Below are 13,339 nucleotides of genomic sequence, written 5' to 3' on the forward strand. Positions count from 1 at the left end.
TGAATACTAAGGTGCTTAGTAAGGTAGATTCACTTAATTCAGAATATTTCTAAAGCACAAGGAATCGCAAGTATGTTTTTGGTGACTAGAAGTTCTTAACAAGGTTACTAAAAGCATGTAAGTGTCGTTGATGTGAATACAGGCATTAGGAGCATACCCACAGTAAATATAAATCTTGAGAGCAGTTGTAAGGCAAGATGAGAACCATAACTACATCTACGTGTTTACCTTTTTAAGTGCTAAATGTAGTTAACAATAGCATGTTTGACTTGATAAAGATTTGCATAGATAGGCTAATAATTTTTGTTTTACCTATTTAGTGCTTGTGAAAACTCCTAAGGAAAATGAAGACTTTATCCTTATTTATATAACCTAGACAGTGAATAAACCCGTTTCCTGAGTTCATTTTAATCAAATAACCCATTCTGAAGTGATGGCTTTCAAAAGTACTTCAGTACCCACTATTTAGCATAATAGGTTTCGGAGGAAAGAAGGCTCAACAAGTTCCTAATGATTACTTTTACATGGTTCCAAAAGCTCTATTACAGTTAGCTATACTGTAATCCTTCATCATTAGCTATCATAGAATTTCTATGCTACATGGGGCAAGAATTGTAGGGGAAAGTAGCATCACATTTTTGGCTTGAAAAAGCAGATGAGCTTTCTTGGAATGGAACAAGAACAGTTCTACTCAAAAATCTTATCTTCAAACTTTGGACCAAGATATATGTGTAACAAGACTATTTGCAGCTTAAGCACTACATATGTCTTACTTAGTTACTTATTTTATGTGAGAAAACAATTTCAGTGTAGTCACATGCAAGCTGCCATTCCATCAACTTTCAGCAACCAGTATGTCAAGACTGCCTGCCCAGAACTACCACACCAGGCATTAAGCATTGTTGATCATTTTATTGCATTTAGGAACACACTGAGGCTTTGATAAGGATCTCCACCAGGTAAGTTTTTAGTCTAAATACGAATGATTATCTTATTGTGACAGTGCAGAATCTCACTGACGAGGGGAAAGAAAAAAGTTTCAGCACAGCCTCTAAAGTTACAGAACCTAATGTTATGAGAGCAATAAAGTTCCTATATTTTAGGGCCCAGATTTCAGTACCATGTTACCACTAGGAGCTTCTAGAATCAGTTGCTATGTAATTGTTTATCTGCTTAAAATTACTGTGTTTGACTTCCTGCCTTTAACATTTCTGAAATTTCCACGATAGGCCTCTCTATCGACCTTCACTCAAAAATCAGATAGCAAGAAGAAGTCCCTGTAAATGGAAGAATTGGTTCTACATCCAAAGCATTTAAAGAAGAAAGATTTTTACATTGGGTCCTGCCCTGCCCCAGCTGAGGTCTCCAGTCACTGCCCTCTGAAATCAATACTGCTTCTCATAAAATGCTGAAGTACCTGCTGGGAGGAGGGATAGGAATCACAGCACTCCACAATTGTGTCCTCAGTATCAAGACACAGAAGCAGTTCTCTTTTTCTTGCCCAAAGACTATTTCAGAAGTTTGTATGGAGTGAGGTAACTTCTACAGGAGAAATGGAAGACAATTGCCCCATTTGACATAGGAAAGATCTGCTCTCAAATTTGAACCAGAAGAGATCCCAGGTCACAGGCTGAGTGTTTTAATTAACAGGCTATTAAGTTATTAATGGAGACTTTTTTTCTTTCTTTCATGAGAACAGCTTATCTGGACACAAATGGATGCAGCTGAGATGCTGATTCACAGAAATTGGAGGTATACACACACAGACTCCCCCACCATGTGATAGAAACACATCTCACTAAATGGTGCCAATGTGAGGGACAGTGAGGCTGTGACCAGTGCTGTAAATACACACACTCTTACTCTTTCCTAAGCTCCAGTCCTCCTGGCTCTCTCTTGGCTGCTGGACCTCCAGTTCTTGGTTTGCCACATGCAAAAGATGCTGGGTGTTCAACCAAAGCCTATTACTTTTATCTAGGTGACGAAGAAGTTACTCATTCAGAATGGTGAACGTTGTAGTAGTATTCACCATCAGTGATGTTCTCAAAGATTTACAGCTGTGGAATTATGTAAAGCTGTGCCCAGACCTAATTTCCATGCCAGTGTCTTGTTCTTTTCCTCTACTCATCTGTTGTCCTATAGAAATGATTCTTAAAGTACAGAGACCAGATTTGCAATCAAGTATATCCTGTGGTTGTATTACTGTATAATAATTTACAATAAGAATCCATTAGAAATGCACCTATTAAAATGGCATAGGAAGCATCCCAAGTACATATCCATTTCCAAATTTTCCTCAATTTCCCTTGTTTCTCTCCTTTAAAATTTGAAAGCTTTTAAAGCACAGAATGTGAGCAGAGCATATTCCCTGGGTACTTCAGGATGCTGGCCTCTGAGGTAAAGGCTTTTTGAGACAGCTGCTGTTCCTTCTGCTGCCCCTCTTGCCAATGCCCACCTGTTTACCTCATTTCCCTTTGCTTTTACCTGTAGGAGTCTTGCAGAACTCTTCACAGCTGGGCAGTTAAGAAGCAGAGCCAAGGAGACACCTGAATATCTTCTGCAATTGATACCTGGGTGACAAACACATAGAGAAGCTCTCCATGTGCAATTTAGGGGTTGTAACTTGGTTCAGGCTGCAGAGTGCTCTGTAGCAGACTTTGTAAAGTCTTCTCTATTGCACTGAATCATTATTAGTTTTTATATAATGACTCAACAGAGCACTTCAGAATAGAGATATGCTTTATTCTCAAATCCATCTGTGTTCAACAAAAAATCTAAATATCCACTTGAGTTAGAAAATGCTTAATAATTTGCCGAATCAATCCTTTACAAGCAGACTGATTTTATCTTGTGCTGCTTCTCTTCCTACTCTGTTGTAGCTGTGATCCTGGAATCTCAACTGCAGGAAAGTACGGCTATGCCCTAGGAATACAAACAATGGAATTTGAGATAAAAAGCATTCTGAGGAGAAATTCCAAGTCATGGTTTCCTTTCATTAGTTAAATTAGATCTACGGTGGCAATACCACCCTGCAGATACACATAGTCAGACACAGATATACAGACAGATATCCAGAGAAAGGCATTCATACTCTTTTTACTTAGCAGGCCACATAGTGATTTTTTGCTTTGCAGGAATTCCCACAGACTTCTAGACATGACATGTTGAGAGCATACAGTCTCTTGCCTAAACAGTTTCAATTGATTTTATTATGAAAAAGGAATATTGGAATAATAACTGCTGTAAAAGACAATATGCCTCTTATTCTGACATAAGTGCTGGCAGAAAGAGAATGAGAATGTATTTGCTGTAAGACATCTCAAAATCTCTGACAGCTGCATTTAGTGTTGTGTTTGGGCTGTAATTTTCAAAGGGGAGCAAGGACAGAGGTACTCAAATTCTGTGGAGTGTGGCCTTCATTCATTAGGTGCCTTAGAAGCTTAGACTTACTGTTCCATTCTAAGCTGCAAGAAGTATCCTTTGCTGTAGAAATCCTAACCAGGCATGCAAGGAACATTGTTACCCGGGGCAGGAGTACTCCAAACTATAGTGGAGAAAATATAGAATGACATGCACGTGATAGCCTTGTTAATAAAGTTTCTTAAATCCATGCTGGTTTTCTCAGACAATACAATCGATAGTGTAATTTAAATAAACTTCATGGTGAGTGGTGCCATGAAGAGCGAGATATCATTCACAGGTGGTTCTAAGCGAGATATCATTCACAGTGGTGCCAAATGGAGGGAAAGGTATCCAAGATTACTTCTGCTTCTTAGGGAGGATCATCACTATTTATTTTAGCAGCAATGGTCAGAAGAAGGAAGAAAGTAAAGGAGGGTAGGATTATGTCTCCCTATATTGCCACTGATATATTATCAATTCTCTGAAATTATATTCTCCATTTTTATAATATTTGAAGGAAAAAACAAGCAAACTGTCAGTACCTCAAGCTAGTGGAGCATCCCAAACATTGGGAATATAAAAATGTGATCCCAGAAAAGAAATCCCTAACAACTTACAAGATTAATTCTGCCTGATTGTGATTAGAGTCTTCAAGGATATTGCAAAGCGTGGTACCAAACACTGCTGTATGGCTCCAATATGAAAGTAGTAAAGGTAGATGTGGAAGACAGGGAACTAATGTTTATTAATTGTTTTTGTCACAGTTAAGGATACAGCTGAATAGCACAAAAATGTTCTAAATAAAAATGTTCTCAAGCATATTCATTTATTGGTCAAAGTGGTTCCTACTAATCAGATTGCATATTTTGTCTCAAGAAGCAAAGGAGAAGAGTGATAGCACAAAAATTGTAAGAAAAATCAGTAGACAAGTTACAGATATAACACAACTTTCTGGACGTATCTGTAAGACAGGCTGAAATAGGCAGCAATTAAAAACAGGCTTCAGGAGATAACATGACAGACCAAAGAAGATGATTCAGGAGCATTCTAGGTGTAAGGACAAAGAAACATTGAAAGAGCCCATGGGAATGTAACTGGAGACAGGCATGTAACAGTGAGTATAGAACTCCCAAGCTGCTCTCATGCTAAGTGTGATATAAACATGATAAGGCAAACAAGCATCTAGAGGACCATGCAGGGTTTTCAGGATTTGGCAAAACAAATTAAGCAAGAGAAAAATGCATGAAATGTGAGAGTATTTAATGAGAGCTATAACACATGGAGACCAGATCAGCTGTGTGTGATAGCAAGAATGCAGTTATGGACAGAGGGAGAGAGGGAGGGAATTTTTAGTGACTTTCTTAGTATAGATGTGTTAAAGATAGCTGAGCTGTTTGAGGAAGATAAGTTAAAAAGAGATTTAAAAGGCAGTTTAAGCTCTCATTAGGAAAAAATAACAAAATGTGGGGAATTTTAGAACCAAATAGTTGTAACCAGAGAGATGATGGAAAGGACTTTGTGGGATGGTGGGATAAGATATCTTAAAGACTACTCAAACTGACTTTGTTGGACTGCAAATAGTTTTTCTCCAGCATAATGAGCAGTGTAAGTGTCATAAAACTTCCTGCTCATTTTAAGTTCCCATTTGTGACATTGTATGTACCTTTCCCTTACACAGAAGAAAACAGATGAATAGAAATGTGGTTCCTGGAAAAAGGAGTGGGAGTACACAGAAAGACTGGCTTTGTTGTGTCTTCTTAAGATGTCATGGGAGTCATGGCACAACTATAAAATTCTCTGGAGGAACAGAAATCAGGTGATCTTCCGTAGTCCTCTGATGTCACTAGTAATTTTGGTGCTTGCAGAAGAAAGAAAATAAGATACAAAGGGTAATTGGACACCTCAAGGAAGTAGAAAGAAAAATTTGACTTAAGATAAATGAAGATAAAGCCAACTCTGATAAGAAAATTTTAGACAAGATTGTCTAGCACCTGATAACTGTAAATACCAGAACATTGGTAGCTAAAGTACCTCAGATCATTGACCATCAGGATGTCAGTGAGAATACTGATACTAGTACCAATCTGAGGAGGTAAATGTATTAGGAACACGTGTTACTTTATTTTTAAGTCAGACCAGAATTTATAATATACCAGACAATTTTAATGCATCTTGTTTTACATAGAAGTGACACTTGGTCATTTACTAAAAAGACAAATTAAGGAAATCACTTCAGAAATAAAATACTGCTCAAGGATGTGTGGGTAAGAAAATTAATTAGGAATAACGGGGGGTCAATAAAGAACATGAATAGTCATTTAATCCCCATAGCTTCAGTGGTCAAAGTGTGTGGTTAAGATGACACAAGGCAGATCAAGAAGCATCTGGGTAAAGCTCTTTCTGCTATTGCTTGAGGCTGGTCAATCCAAAGGAAGCAAAGTGGAAAGACTAAGTTAAAACTGTGTTCTTAATACATATGACCAGCTACAGAAAAAATGTGCCCTAGCAGAAGGAGTTTGGGGCAAACTGAGAAGTCATGGGTCATTATGTTCTCTAAATCCGTGAAGGGGGGAGAGGCAGCAAGAATGTGGGAATGAAATGGACCACCATCAGAGATTTATGCCTTGCAGGCATACCCACATGCCATAGGAGACAGGCGTGTAACAGATGAGTACATTGCGATGATGGTCTGCCAAATGGTGAGCAACCCAGGTCCTAAGCCGTATCACCATTTTCATCATTCCTGAGTTTACTCATCTAGGTCTCAAAATAAACAAAGCAGTTCTACTTCACCTTAAACAGAAGTTTGAACATATTCCCCAAATCCAAAATGGTGCATGGAATGTCCAGTTCCCAGTGCCTCTGAGGCAAAAGTGAGCTGTGCTTATCATGTACACTCTACTGGTCAGCTGGCCCGACACACAGGATTGAAAGTAATAACAAAAATTGAGATGTAGCTCACTGCTCATTTGTTATGTGCTGGAGCTCATCTGCCCAGAATTACCAAGGAGTCTGTGGATTTCAAGCCAGATTTAATTGCCATTATGAAGGAAAAGTCCTTCCCACTTATTTTATGGAGAGTCTAGCTTTTTGCCTGAGTATTTAAAAATGCACCTACTGCTGCCCTGAAATACACAGTAGTGAATAATAATGTTCCTGGTTCTTGCATTTAAAACATTATGCTTGGTGCCAAATGGTACTTCAGTAGCAATATGAGCCATGAAGTTACATAGCAGTTTTCCTAATGCAACCATGCCACATGCCCAAAATCAGGAAAAAGAGGGAGTTTTAAACTTCAAGAGCATGAATAAATTTTGGATGCTTAGGGATGCTTTCCCATGTATCTCAAACAGCATATAAACTATTCTGGTTCACTAAAATGCAGCTGATCACTATTAATTGCCAAACTCTTTATTCCGTATTATTTCATTGAACTATTGAAGAAAGTGCCACCTTTGGGCTTGGAAATCTAGAGAAGGGTATTTCCCTCCTGTAAGTGTTTTTATAACAGAATTATTTTTAACTCAGATTTCTGCTAAGTTTTATCTACAATTGAAAACAGAAATAAAAGATACACTAGAGCCTTCTGGAAAGAGTCAGAAGCACAAAGAGAAAATAAATTATTTTACAAATACCTTCCAGATTTGAAGACAGAGTGCATCAAATGTTACTATAAAAGCTGAACTGAAGTTGAAGCTAAACCTGTATTTTAAGAATAAGAAAACAACTTTGTGTGAGTCACTGAGGACACAAAAGCAACCACAAAGTTTGTGCACAGTCTATACAGCGAGCTTGACATGATTTCCAAAACCTTTAATTTCTGTTGGTTAGGGGAACTAAATACATCCTTTAAACAAAATACTGTGTTTCTGCAAAGCTTATGCTTTGCAAAAATGAAACAGTTACTGAAGACATTAACTCTTCAGTGCTGTACAAATATGGGAAGGACGTATACTACTGAAAAGCTTGCACAGATCACCTTGGGAATGAGTGTCTGAACTATTGACCTGGGCTGCAAAGTATTCTTTCAAGAGAAGGAATATTTTCCAGCACATTTTTTTTAATAGTTTAGAGCTTTTCTTCTGGTTGTATTTCAAGATACAGTATGGTGGAGTAGATATTTTATTTATTTCATAAGAATTAGATGCCTAGCTTGCACCAGACAACCCTGAGCCCTAGTATGGCCACAGACTGTTTATTTAGGCTGTTATCATCAATGAATCACTAAAATTCCTCTTTGTGCAACCTTTGTCACCTACTGAGAACATATCATGGCTTCTCTGCAGGTACTTGTCCAAGTTAATGAATCTATGGCAGCAAAGAAAGTTTTCTGGCCTCAGAGCCCAAGGAGCTTATCCAAAGCCCACTGGATTCAAAGTGAGCTTTTCCATGACAAAGATTTGAACAAAGCCTTTAAACAAAACATGAAATCCTGGAGGGGATGGTTGCTGTTCTTAAAGACATATTTTACCAGTATCAATGTTGTTGTGGTGTCAATGGTGTCAATGCCTTCTGTGGATGAAGGCTGGTGAGAAAGCCACCATTAACATAAAGTATTTTCTGAGTTGCTCTGCATGAAATGAAGAAAATAAAAAATCTGTCATAATAGTCTTCTAAAAAGAATAAATTGCGTTTAAGTGGGTTCTGTCTTAAATGTGGTATGAGCACAAGTTAGTGAGGATTTCATCAGTGAAAAGAAACAAGCAGTGTAGTGAAAAATCTGGTGCCCCTAAACATCAGTAGAAATTCTTATCACATTCTCTCCTATTTGTCTGAGCCATGAGTGTATCCTTTCTCTTTACAAGGGGAATGAAGATCTTTCACAGATGTTACAGGAAAGCCTATATAAATTTTTCTGCACAAGTCAGCAAGACAGTGCAAACTGGAAATTATATATTTATTATGATTATTCAGAATACATATTATATTTTCAATGCCATGGGCACATTGAAGTGTAAGTGCAGCTCTCTTTTGTGTAGACTGTAAAGGAACTAGTGACCTAAAGTGTTCTACACATTTGGTAGGAAGCTGCATATACAAGGCAGGTATTCCTTAAACAGTGTGTGTGACACAGGCAATCAGTGTCTTTTTTTACTGCTTCTGTGAAAGCCAAGTCATTCTGCAGAAAGACTTCAGGTCTCATCAAGCAGGAAAAAGACAGAAGTAATGCAGTAATTGTAGCACTTTCACAGACTAATGGAACCCTGCGTTCTGGTCCTGCTTAAAGGGCAATTTATGTGAAATAGTGAGTGGATTCAGGGCCCAGTCCTTGGAGCAGGGGTTAGAATTCAGATCTCCCCTTCCTGTGACAAGTATTCAACTTAATACATTCTGGTAAGAATCTGGAGAAATCTGTGTTGTTCTTGTTTTGTGTTGGCTATCTTTAGGCATCTTTTGCAATGAGAATGCTGACTGAAGGCACTTGCACTCAGTGCTCAGAGAATTATTTATGAAAGCCAAATGCTCAAGGGCGAGGCCATGTGTGACTTTGAAGCGCCTAAGAAACAGATACTGGAAACCACACTTTCCAAAAACTCTCTCAAAGCCTCTTCCAGCCTCAGTTCTGTTTGCCTCTCTGTAGGCACAGGAAAATAGCTCACAGTATCTGGAACAGAGTAATTTCCTGCGAACTAATACTCAAAACTGGAAACCTACATTCATGTTATGTAACTACGTGTATGACCCTCTTACTTATAAATTCCAGTCTGTTATGGATAAGACTGACAAAATTGTACAGATACTGCTCAGAGTGCAGGAGGAAATATGCTGAAATAGGTCATTACTTGGCCATTGTCTATGTAATGCAGGGGCCAAAAATGTTGAAAACAGATTATTTCTCCCTGTGTATATTGAAGAAGAAAAGGTTACCCAAGGTTTTCTATGCATTTGGCTCAAGGATGCTGCAATATGAGAACATGTGATTTGTTAGGGAAATCCTATGTGACTCCTCTACAGCAGCTAACCAAGTAAACAAGAAGTGAGCTGGAACTTTCTGTACAAGGACTTTTACTGGAATCATTCGGAAGCTTCTGAATATACTTAAGCTTCCTCGGGAGGTTCCCTCTGTTACTGCAGGCATCATCTCTCAAACAAATGAACTTTGAAGAGGTCACGATTTTTAGATCAAGGACTTCAGAAAAGTTTTTTCACTCCCATAGAAGTTCAAGGTCATGTTATTGTAATTTCTATGAGAGTTGATAGACTTTTACAAAATACACTCTAGACTTCTATTTTTTAAAGGAAATAAATAGCATAAATATAATTTAATAGGCCTTTGATCTTAATCTTGCTGATAATCTTCATATATAATATGAGTGTCTTTAAAAGGCATTTTTTTGCATATCTCCACATGGCTTTTCAGACATTCAAGCTGGCACCTGTTTGTGGCACTAAATATAAAATGATTCAAAACTTCCGATCTTATTCTAAGCCTTCATCTATGAAAATGACCAGTGAATTCCTTTACTTAACTCCAATGAAATTCATATGGGATCACTGAATGCTGAGTGCACAAGTCTATCATGACCAAATTACGTCACTCAGGAGAAGTCAGTGGTAATATCTTCTTAAAAGATCACAAGCAGAAGACATAAAAAGTAGGATTATTGCTGAAAAAAAAAAAAAAAAATGCTGGCCAAAGCACCTCATTTCATTCTTACAAATTATTTCTTTCTGCACTGAAATTTCCAGAGGTACCTCAGTATCTCGACAGTGTCCGTAACAGAATCTGGACATTTAATTACTGTTAAAAGTTATTTTAAAATACATTTTCCTTGTTCTAATATGAAAATGGTTGTATTCAGAAGTTGGTGACAGGTGCATTTGGGTGTATTTGCCCCTCTTTTATTCCCTCTCTGTTTCTTCTTTCTTGGTTTTCCTATGTAAGTATTTTCACATTATTTCAGAAGGGGGATCTCAACTCAAAACTGTTGGTTTGTGACTGCAGAAACAAATATCAGCAGTGAATGCCCATCACTTTGGAAATTCATCTCCTTGTCTTTACAGTGATTATGCCTATTTGGCTAAGCTCAGTGACAAAAGCACAACAATATTTCATACCAGAATTCAGTAATCATTGGATTTGTAAATCTGTGGCTATTGTCCTGTGAGTAATCGTCCACCTTTGCAGCTTAACCACTACAACCCCATGCTTTCCATTAGTTTCCAATACAGAAACTGTCTGTGAAAATTACTTCTCATGTCATATATGCTGACATCTCTAAATCATTTGAATGAAGCAGAGAAAACCCCCCAAATCTCTTCAAATCAGCTTATACAAGACTTATTCATAGGTGAAGACTGGACACTGTACTTAAGTTTTCAGTTCAGTTGCCGGCTCTTTGGTAGCAGTAACCATTCAGGATGAAAGCAAAACGTGACATTGAGCACCTGCTCAGTGTTCAGGAGTTGTACTTTGTATCTAGGATATTCCTATGATTCATGTATCCTATCATTCCTATTAGTTTTGTATGAGCCTTACAGATAATATTTCTGCTTGGGTCCCCCACTTCATCTGAGCAAGTAGCAAAATGCAGGCTGTTGTAGATGATTTATATTCAGAGAAGAAGGTAGTGACAGAGTCAAGACCTTTTGTGATGCATCCTAGTTTACTTGCAAAGATCCCAGTAAGCCTGAGTACATCAGCCTCTAACAGCTGGATTCTCTTCCACTGCTCCTAAGTCCCTGTTTCTTTCAGCCAGCACTCACAGGAGCTCTCATCTAACTTCCCATTGCTCATGGCAAGTGCTTCTACAGTGACATCTCCTATTTCCATGCTACTTTCTCTTCCTTCTCATTTATTTGTTTGTCGGCTATGCAGACCTTCAAAAATATGTATCAGAAAAGTCCTCCTAACAAAATTTTGGGGTAGAGAAAATTATTTTTGCTGGTTTTTTTACAAAATACCAATAGACTCACATTCCCTGGACAAATTTTGGTTTCAGTTCTGTTATTCTGAAGCAGTGGGAAAACGGGTAAATGTCTTAAGGTGTTCCAACACCCCAAGACAGTACTGTGACTTCACTGAGAAACAAATAGTGCTGTCTTTTATATGTCTTTTGAAAACCTGAGAGATCAGTGCCAAAAGATGTACTTTGTAGAAATTCCAAGATCTTGTCATCAAAATCATGTCAAGAGGATCACACTCCAAAGAGCATCAGGGAGGTAGAGACTGCTGATGCCTAAGGCAGCTTTACATGTTTTCTCTGAGTCTGGATCTGCATAACTTCTTTTGCTTTTCATAAGCCATCAGGACCTTGGATTTTGCTGGATGAAGGAGTCATGTAAAAATAGTGTAATGGAGATTCTCTTCTCTTCATAGAATGCCACAGATTCTTCATGATCTAAATAATTTTGGATTATTTTAGATGCTATATGTTCATTCTTCAGAACTTATTAAACCTAAGTAGGAGATTTTGAAGGTCACAAAAAACATAGACTGTAAAACTAAAACATTGTAGAATATACTCCCTTGGTAGAGTATTTGTTGCCTCTCTGAGTTTTGTAAAATTAAAATGAATACTTTTATAATAATAAATCGAAAGAACACAGAAAGTTTACCAGCCAGGGAAAAAAAAAAAGTTTTGTAATAGAAGTGATATGTGCAATTTGGTTATTGATTTCAATTTGGATATAGATTGATCAGCAATTATTACTAATTTATCAAGATTATTCAGAAGATGCCCAATGTTGTTTCCCTTTTGACTAAAAAAAGAAGTTTTCATGCATAAAACCCTTCCTCAAGAAAGATCAAAACGGATCTATTTTGAAACTTGCAAATATTATTCAGTGTTGCATTAATTTCAAAAGCAAAATTGCAAAATCACAAATCACATGTTAATTACATCTGTTTCCAAAGCAAGCATTAATACACAGCCTTTAAACATCATTAATTGGCACTTAGGACTAAAATTATGGGGAAGAAAGAGTCATAGTTGTAAAGTAACAATCTTTCTAGAGATAATGTCACTACAGTTATCCTCTCTGCTCCATTCATCTTTTGTTTTGTGACAGTATAGGTCTTATGGTATAGAGTTCTTTTCCCACTAAAACTGACAGCAAAGGTTTGCATAGGCCTGATACGCTCCTGAATACATCAAAGACAAGGGATTTGTGCTCACTTTGCTGGACAGATTTGATATTGAACATACATGCTAGTAAATAGGGAGCTGGTTTATGTCCCTTAATAAAATTTAACAGTTACATAGCTTCATCTTTCCAAACTGCTGTAAGGTGCAAATGACTAGCTAAACACAAAGATAACCCTTCCTCTCTAATCTTTAGAGTGCCATGCTTCCCATTTGTTTCCAGTACAGAAATTTCCTGGGAAAGTTATTTCTCTGAACAGCACTGCAATTAGATGAGAAAATTTAAGGCATCTCTGGGAGGCTATTTAGTGGGTTGGTTCTGCAGCTTGTGGTTTATCTCAAAAGGTAAGAATAGCATCATATTTGGTCAGTGACTGCTGCAGGATGCAATGAGGGGTAGCTCCCTGGAAATTTCTATGACTCTTGGAGCCACAGCCTATAGTCCTTCATAAGAAAGTCCTAGAGTAGCCTTTAACCAGCTTCAGAATAATTAAACAAAAGAGCAAAGGAGAAGGGAAGGGAGAACAAAAAAGGGAAAAACCACCATATAAGCAAAACAAGGAGAGAAATAGAGAGGCAGTATTTGCAGAGCTGTGGTAGTTAGCAAAACTAACATTTTTTAGTGTTTAAGGTAACTGCCCCCCGATTTTCTCTTCTAAAAATGAAATGCTTGTTTCTGGGTCAATCTGAGACTGTGCTGAGTAGCTCCCTTTGGAAGCAGAGTTATTGGTGTACTTCTTACCAGCTGTGAGAACCCATCCCACAGGCAAACTGGTACAAATTCCCCCCGAAGCCCTTGGTACACTCCCTCTTTCTGGAGTCAGAGCCAGTTGCACTACCAGAAGAGACTT

General features: G+C 37.8%; 1 long non-coding RNA gene across 1 annotated transcript; it reads left to right on the plus strand.

The window, feature by feature from the left end:
• Nucleotides 1–1,236: 1,236 nt before the first annotated feature.
• Nucleotides 1,237–4,223, plus strand: LOC109144069. The gene is made up of 2 exons (XR_005603788.1): nt 1,237–1,752; nt 2,491–4,223. It is a non-coding gene; the product is annotated as an uncharacterized LOC109144069 (long non-coding RNA).
• The last annotated feature ends 9,116 nt before the right edge of the window (nt 4,224–13,339 follow it).

Source organism: Corvus cornix, chromosome Z, assembly GCF_000738735.6.
Source record: "Corvus cornix cornix isolate S_Up_H32 chromosome Z, ASM73873v5, whole genome shotgun sequence".
Taxonomy (NCBI): Eukaryota; Metazoa; Chordata; class Aves; order Passeriformes; family Corvidae; genus Corvus; species Corvus cornix.